We start from the raw sequence: 7,975 nt of genomic DNA, 5'->3' as shown, positions 1-7,975 counted from the left end.
TCAACTAAAGGACTATGGGATCGATGAAAAGGAAGTTCCTATCTATTGCGACAGCTCCAGTGCTATTGCAATCTCCCAGAATCCAGTTCATCACACCAGAGTGAAGCATATTGCTATTCGACATCATTTCATTCGTGATCATGTCGAAAAGAAGGATATCTCTGTGGAATGGATTCCCACTGCTATTCAGAGAGCGGACCTGCTGACCAAGGCTCTTCCAGAAGAGAGGTTCAATGATCTATGTGCAAAGATCGGCCTCATCAACCCTGAAGAGTGATGCTGTGTTTGAAGATTTTCTCAAACAGCCATGCTGACTGGTGGTCAACCAACTGCTGATTCTACGATCGCCGACGTGGAAAGCAATGAAGTCCGAGAGCTCATCTGAAGAAGAAGTCATCCTGATGAATCAACCAGGATCACGTGGTATCAACTGACTACGATGTTCAGTTGATCAGTAAGTATTTTAAATGCTTACCTTTCAAAATCAGTTATTTCAGTTAAGAGCTTTAAGTTTTTAGTTCAAAATCTTTTCTCTAACTGATCAGTTTCTTTCAAAAACTTTAACTGATTGTTGGAATTATTGGAAAATGGAATATCCGTGAAGGACAAGATTTTTTATAAAGTGAAAATCTATTTTGATTGAACTTGTCCTGATCTTTTTGCCAAAAATCTTTCCAACCTTTTTGCCTCTGCAATAAAATTCTTGAAAAGCTCATTGACATGACATAATGCAATGATGCCTTTCAACCTTTTGAAGACGCAGTCCCTCGCAGTGACGGCGGAGGCGAATTTTCTCTTCAATTGCATTTTAGGCACAGTTTTCGAAAAACCTTTTCATCTTCTTACATGGTTCACATCTTGTTTATTTATACCATGTTATCTTCACGATTTTTCTGCATCAACTAACAAATCTCCACAGCCTTCACTGTGAGAAAAATTTTCAATCTTTCCAAAAGTTGCAGAGAAAAATTGTTCCGACAAAAGGAGAAATCTATGACTGCAAAGTCATGGAGTGGAAGAATGACGCTCACACACCTGGTCTTCACCGGACCCTTCCACTGGATCTCAACGTCTCTCCGACGTTAAAGTTTGCTCTACCCTCACTTGTATCCAGCGAAGCGAGCGTCTTCCATTCTCATGCCTGGCGCCAAGAAGCTTCACCGCTTCTGGAGGAGATTTTCCTTATCACATATGTTGCGCTTCTCCCTGGCTTGCAACACACAACGAGATCTCTCTCGTTGTTGGCCGGCATCTTCAGCCGCACCTGGTCTATTCTTCACAGACCCAGGGCCGGCGAATCGATGGTGTTAGTCTTCCCAGCTGCCACTGCTTCGATTCTTCCTTCTCACGCCCATTCTTCTCTCCTTTCTTTCTTTCCAATTTACGAACCTGATTTTCACCTCATAAGGCAGCCCTCTCCTTCTTCCAAGGCAGCCTTCCTCTATCTTCCGCCTTTTACGTTTTCTTGTCCTCGTCCACTTCTCCGTCTCCTCATCTCTTCACCTCCCCACTGGCGTCCTCCTCTTCTGCATCTCTGGACTCACCCTGTTCTCAAATCTTCTTACGAGGTTCTGAGACTAGGAGTTGGGTACTGTCTGATCATAGCCTCCATTGTCAGCTCTCTTTTTGATGTTGCCAAAAAGGGGGAAAGACGGAAGCCAGAGAAAAACCTTCTCTAAGGTTGCTCATGTCCTCTATCTGTAGACTGATGATGGAACAACAAAAGGATCACCAGAAGTTGTAAGGATGACGTTTCAGAAGAGACCTCAATTCAACGGAAAATAAGTGAGAGTGGAACAAGCTTAGGAACATGAAGACACGAAGACAGAAGATGAAGATCAAGAAGTTCAAGGCGCAGCCAAGCAGACTGCTGGAGTCCATGGGTTTCCCATGATGTTTTTGTTTTTCTTTTTACTCCAATGTAAGTCTTGCTCTGTACCTCGACTGATGACTTATCAGTCCTTATTAATGAAATGAACTTCTTATTGATCTCAACCTGAAGACAATGACTCTTTGTCCAGGCTCTGATTATGGTTTTTCTGTCTTCTTCCGGTTCTGTTTTAGAACTGTTTTCGTTCTTAACTCTAAGTACAAGTTTTTAGGTTCTATTGTTAAGGGGGAACTGTTTTCACCCCATGTTTAGAACTTATACTGTGAGTTCAGTCTTTTTGTTGTCTAGAACTGCTGTGTGGTTTTGGCATCATCAAAAAGGGGGAAATTGTTGAGAACCTTGTGGAATATCCTAACCCTTGTTTTGATGATACCAAAATTCATAGGACTTAACTGTAATAGACTAGAATCATTTTAGAACTCAAGTGTTAGAGTTCGTTTCTAGTTTAGTTTGCGGTGTCGAAGACTGAAGACTGAAGAACGAAGACTGAAGACTGAAGACTGCAAATACCAACTGAAGTATCAGTTGAAGAATCAGTTGAAGACTGATTAATTAATGCGCGCGAAGGACTGATACTAAAGTCAAGTATCAGTTGAACATTCCTCCTAGGACTGATCTTCCAACGTTCAGAGGAAGCCACGTACACACAAGTACAGCCGCATTCCTATCTGGTGGTTACTTTTCAGAGACGTCACATCTCCTGTCCATCAAAGAGAGCCGTTTCCACCCAGACAAGGAACCTCGAAGATTGAAGCCTCAGCCCAAATTCAAATTCACTACCAAAAAAAACGCTCATACATAACGGTAATTTTCCGTTATCTATGTATCAAAAAAAGCGTTGTATATAGTGATGTTATGTATGAGGGCGCTCATACATAACGGTAATATACCGTTATCTATACTATGTATACATAACGGTACTATGAGGATACATAACACATAGAATACCGTTGTGTATGAATGTAATACATAATGGTAAAATCTGTTATAAAATGTATTTTTTCCGTTATGTATTGCAACTATACATAGCGGTTTTTTATATTTTACATAACGATTAATTACCGTTTTTGTATGATAGCAAATATAACAGTTTTTTACTGTTATAAAACTTATTTTTTCCGTCATAACATATATATATTTTTTTATATTTTATTATTGTTAAACATAACGTTTTTTTTTGTATTTTACATAACGGTCATTTCCGTTATGTATTTTCAAATGCACAATTCAAGCATATTTTTTTTCCTGTTTTTATAATTTTCTAAATACAAATTATACAATATACAATATCATCAAATACTACAAATAGGACAATCCAAAATATATATTATATAAATAATTAATTATTGTACTAAAATTATCATCCGAAGATAATAAATTATGTCTAGTACAATAGTTCTATCTAGAGTCAAAATAGAACAAAAATAACAAAAAAATATATAATCACAATGTGATCTTTTAAAATTCTTCAAGCCACTCAGCAAATGTATAATCAATCCTTATTATTTTTCAGCCTCTGCTACTTGTGGTAAAGCTTCCTCAGCCTTCATCTTCTCAGGAACAAAATCTAAGAGCATGAAAAACGTGCTTTTAGATAAAGATTACCAGCCTTGGCTTAAACATTCTGACATAACTGAAGAAAGATTACCAGCCTTGGCTTAAACAAATAAAATTTAGATAAAGAACTTCAGGATACATTTGATCAAGGACTAGCAACACTACAGAGTACTCTTGTATCATTCCCAATTAGAGAACCGGACTAGCAACACTACAGAGTACTCTTGTATCATTCCCAATTAGAGAACCAGACACTTAGATAGAGTTTAGTTAAAGTCAAACCTAAAACTAGAGTGAATTATACAGCATCCAGGAAAAAAGGAAATAATCTAAACATCCGAATTTCACGTAGTAATTCTTATACCTGTTTATCCAGCCAAACAAGATACTGCACCACACCTGCCCCATCACGAATATGTGCATTCTTCAGTCCTTGTATCTCAACAGGATTCTGCATGAATCAGAAACAGAATAAATGAAGAGAAAGTTCATAGAATCAGTTTTAATAAATTAGGGCAGATAACTTTTTCTCACATAACTTTACTCAATAAAAAGCTAAGACTTTCAGAAACTTATTAAGGTGCATGAAATATATAAAGAATCATTTCTTCGCACAATTAAAACTCAAGTTCTGTAGGATGCTTAACTACAAGAAACCTATTAATAAAAATAGATCAAATAAGGTAAAAGGCTACTCCAAGTAAAATAAAATAGATGAGGTACTAGGCAAAAACACTTATTAATTGGGAAAATAAATATTATAAAACCTGCATAATAACATTTGCATATCACATCCTTCAAATTTATAATTGTGAACTGAACAACTAAATGGTGGTAATAATTCCGCTACCAATTACAAGTATCTCAAATTGTTAATGCAAGACATAATAGACTCTGGCAAATGTAATATTTTATCAAATGAGTTGAATCAACTAACAAATATGGATAGTTAATCCTTCTGAATGATTCTGGAACACAAAAGTATGATGATCTGTGAACAATGGAACTAAAGAGATGCAAGTAACACTGCATCGGAGCTCACTTCATTGTAATCACGCACTTCAATACCATTTTTCTCCATATAAGACCCCACCTGCAGATCTTAAGAACTTGAGGCCAAGCAAACTAAATATGAAGGAGACAAAGTATTAACTCAACTGCATACAATCTAACCTCCGAAGACACCTTTTGCTTGTCAACATAAAAGAAAGCTGCAGTTGAAGTGACAATAGCATATGCATGAACAACAGGAGTAAAGGAAACATCAGACCCACGAACATTAAACAGCCATGCTACCTACATAATTATAGAAAAATCAGAAACATATCATTCTAACAGTACATACAATAAAAATAAATAAACAAACACTGGATGCCCAATATGGCCAAACTGTATAAACTTGCCTCATCCAATGCAGTAAGTACAATAGCACGGGATTTTTCCTGCAGAAGTTCTTCCCTCAACTGCTTCAGCTTATCTTCAACAGAACAACCAGAAAACTTAATCGGGTGCACAACAACAGGATTTGCTTCAGGTGGGGGTCTACTAGTCCAAACTTCATCAACCAAGTTAGTAGTCGTTTGGACCAATTTTTGTTGCTTCTTAGTAAAAGCACGCTCCCATTTATGTGCAGTATCAACTGATATGCACCAAGGATCAACACCAATACGCGGCGGCGCCGCGAACGGCACTTCCTCATAGTTCTCTGCATCCGCGGCGGCACATGTGCATTATCTCAACCATAAAAAGATCAATAGGCTCTTCAGGCTTGCGGATGCAGAGAACCTGCAACATCATGAGTAATCGCAACTGAGGTATTCATCATGTGCTCCTTGCTATCATTGAATCTCTGAAAAATGGAGATTTAATACATTAACTATAATAAAGAACTGGAGTAGAGTAACCTCCAAGATTTTGCACTTCCTTCTATACATCCATCAACTGATCGATACAACCCTAGAAACGAGATGAGAAGATTTTGTTTCATTTTTGAGAGGATACCATAATTACAAAAAACAAAAGAAATTCAAAATTCGAAGCCCTAATTTGAGTTTTTATAGCATCACACAACTACAATTACAGAAACAAAAGAAATTCGAAATTCATAGTCCTAATTTAAATTTTACAGCATCCACACAGCCACAATTATAAAAAAACAAAAGAAATTAGCTATTCGAACCCTAATTTGAGGCAAACAACTAACCTCTGGCTGAGGAGGCTACTCATCTCCATTGGATGGAGGCGACGAAGGTAGCGATACCGCTTGCTGCTAATGGTGGCAGCTATGGTGGCAGACGGCGACGTGGCGAGCGACGACGGAGGCGCGCTGTCTACTGTGTGCCTGTGCGGGTGCAAGCGCGGCTATTTGAGGCGAGCACTCGTTGAGCAGCCGTTCGTCGAAGGAAAGAGAAGGCGAATCGTGGAAGTGCCGAGCTGGTGTAGGAGGCGACGGCAGTGGGGGGTGGCAGGCGGCAGTCGGGGGGCACGTCGGGGGTGGCAGGTTGCAGCGGCGGATGGGAGCTGCAACGTAGGGTTCTTTGTTAAAACTGACTCTAGTTTTTTTTCAAATACACAAGTTAATTTTAATAGATACTACTATATTTTAGTTCTAATAAAATAAAAAAATAAAAAATAAAAGATGTTGATAGATAACAATAGGGAATAACGGTTGGAACTACCGTTACAAATGCACGCTCATATATAACAGTTGTCTTAAGGCTAAAACAACTGTCATTAAATAGACGCTTATACATAACGTATGGCTTAACGGTTCAGTAATACCGTTATATATAACACGAATACATAACGCTAATACTTAACGCTTAATTTAATACTGTTATAAAAATATTAAGACAACACCACATACATAACAGAATTTTGTAAAACTGTTATGTATCATTAAAAGTGCGCTCATACATAACGGTTTTTGACCAAAACCGTTATGTATGAACCGTTATCCCTATTTCTTTTTTTAGTAGTGATTGCTCTCCAACGGAAGAAATCTTGCGGACGATCTACGCCAACGGATCTATTCAAGAGTTCTCCTACAAATAGCGCTCGAGGATCACTTCAACCTTCACCGATTCAACAACATAAGCTGAAGCTCTGCCAAAATTGTTACTCAGTCTAAAGCTTAACCTCCCCAAAGCTTGAATCGAAGAAGAGAATTCCAAAGCCAAAATCAGTCACTGCTGATTACATACATTCTCTTAGACCCTAGGCATTTATCTGTTTACCCAGAAGCCAAAGGTCAAACTTGCTTCAAAGAACTTGTTCTTTGTAAGTATAGTTGGCACTCATTCAAACCTCCCCTCCATAAGAGTGTTTGAGTGGTTCGGAGTTCAGGAAGGTACTCTGAACTCTGAGTGAAAAGTCTGAGCACGAGGTGTGCTTAGCAGGGAAATCCTACGCGAGTGAAGTGTGGTGCTGAAGAAGGGTTTTCTTCAGTTTACGGTTGTGTGCACCAGGCAAGCACACGGGTACGGTTTGCAGTGCACCAGTTAAGCACTTGCGGAGTGGATTGTTGGTCTGATCAACCAACCGTGGATGTAGGAAAGGGTTTTTTCGAACCACGTAAAAGTCTCTGTGTTGTTTACAACTTTCAGTTTTACATTCTTACTTGTGTTATTTCATTTGATAAAACTGAACACTGACTAACAGCAAAGAGAAACCTTAATCCAACAACCTGCTCCACCGAGGCTATTAGGAAACTTAGTTTAATTTCCGCTGCGTATGATATTAGTCTGACTGAACTATCCTCTGATAGTCAGGAAGGGTGATATCATCTCTGTTTTAGCAAACACGACTGAAGCCCTTAATTGCATCAGTTAAGTTCCAGCAACTTAACTAATAACTCATTACTGAAGAGTTTTCAGTATCAGTCGTCAACCCTGTTGGTCAAAACTGATTTCAGTAAAACAGGAGTCCTTGTTTGCATGCAAAGTTTCATTTTGATCTCTGACTGAGATCCCTCTGATTGAGGTCAGTAGATTGTGTAAAAATAGCCTATAGGTGTATTCCCCCCCCCATACACCTATTTGAGACCCTCAGGACCTAACACGTTGAAGTTTTACAACAAAGAGGACAAAGCTACTACAAAATCTCATATCGTTTGGGAGCTCCCTTCTGGGTCTTTGCGTCTTCGTGAATGGGTAAGATACTTTAACCCTTATAAGGAATCTTCGTCGTTGGCTCAAGTTTGGGTTCCTATTTACTATTTACCTGTGGAATTCTGGCATCCGGAGGTTCTGTTCGGCATTGGATGTTGGTTAAGGCAGCCCTTAATGATTGATAGTAATTCCATTGATGATGAGGTTGCCTACTTTGCAAGAATTTTGGTGGAAATTGACCTTGCTCAGATCCTACCAGAATCTATGACCATCGATGGCGGTGACTATGCGTTTGATATTGAATTCAGCTATGACTATATCCCTCCATATTGCACGAAATGTCGGATGACGGGACACGTGGTGGATAAATGCCGTCGGGAGAAGAAAAGTGTTAAGGAGCCTGTGCAGGTAGTGAAAC

At 38.9% G+C, this 7,975-nt stretch overlaps 1 long non-coding RNA gene across 6 annotated transcripts; it reads right to left on the bottom strand.

The window, feature by feature from the left end:
• Positions 1-3,197: 3,197 nt before the first annotated feature.
• On the bottom strand, positions 3,198-6,021 carry LOC131011255 (uncharacterized). Of its 6 annotated transcripts, none has more exons than XR_009096815.1 (7): positions 5,652-6,007; positions 5,320-5,404; positions 4,848-5,233; positions 4,622-4,740; positions 4,386-4,541; positions 3,813-3,899; positions 3,198-3,458 (listed from the first exon to the last, which is right to left on the bottom strand). It is a non-coding gene; the product is annotated as an uncharacterized LOC131011255 (long non-coding RNA). The 6 variants fall into 6 exon arrangements; XR_009096816.1 differs by having other exon boundaries at positions 5,353-5,404; positions 5,652-5,997; XR_009096813.1 differs by having other exon boundaries at positions 4,848-5,404; positions 5,652-6,021.
• Positions 6,022-7,975: the final 1,954 nt, after the last annotated feature.

This window comes from Salvia miltiorrhiza, chromosome 2 (assembly GCF_028751815.1).
Source record: "Salvia miltiorrhiza cultivar Shanhuang (shh) chromosome 2, IMPLAD_Smil_shh, whole genome shotgun sequence".
NCBI lineage: Eukaryota > Viridiplantae > Streptophyta > Magnoliopsida > Lamiales > Lamiaceae > Salvia > Salvia miltiorrhiza.
This window is presented reverse-complemented; position numbering and strand designations above follow the sequence as displayed.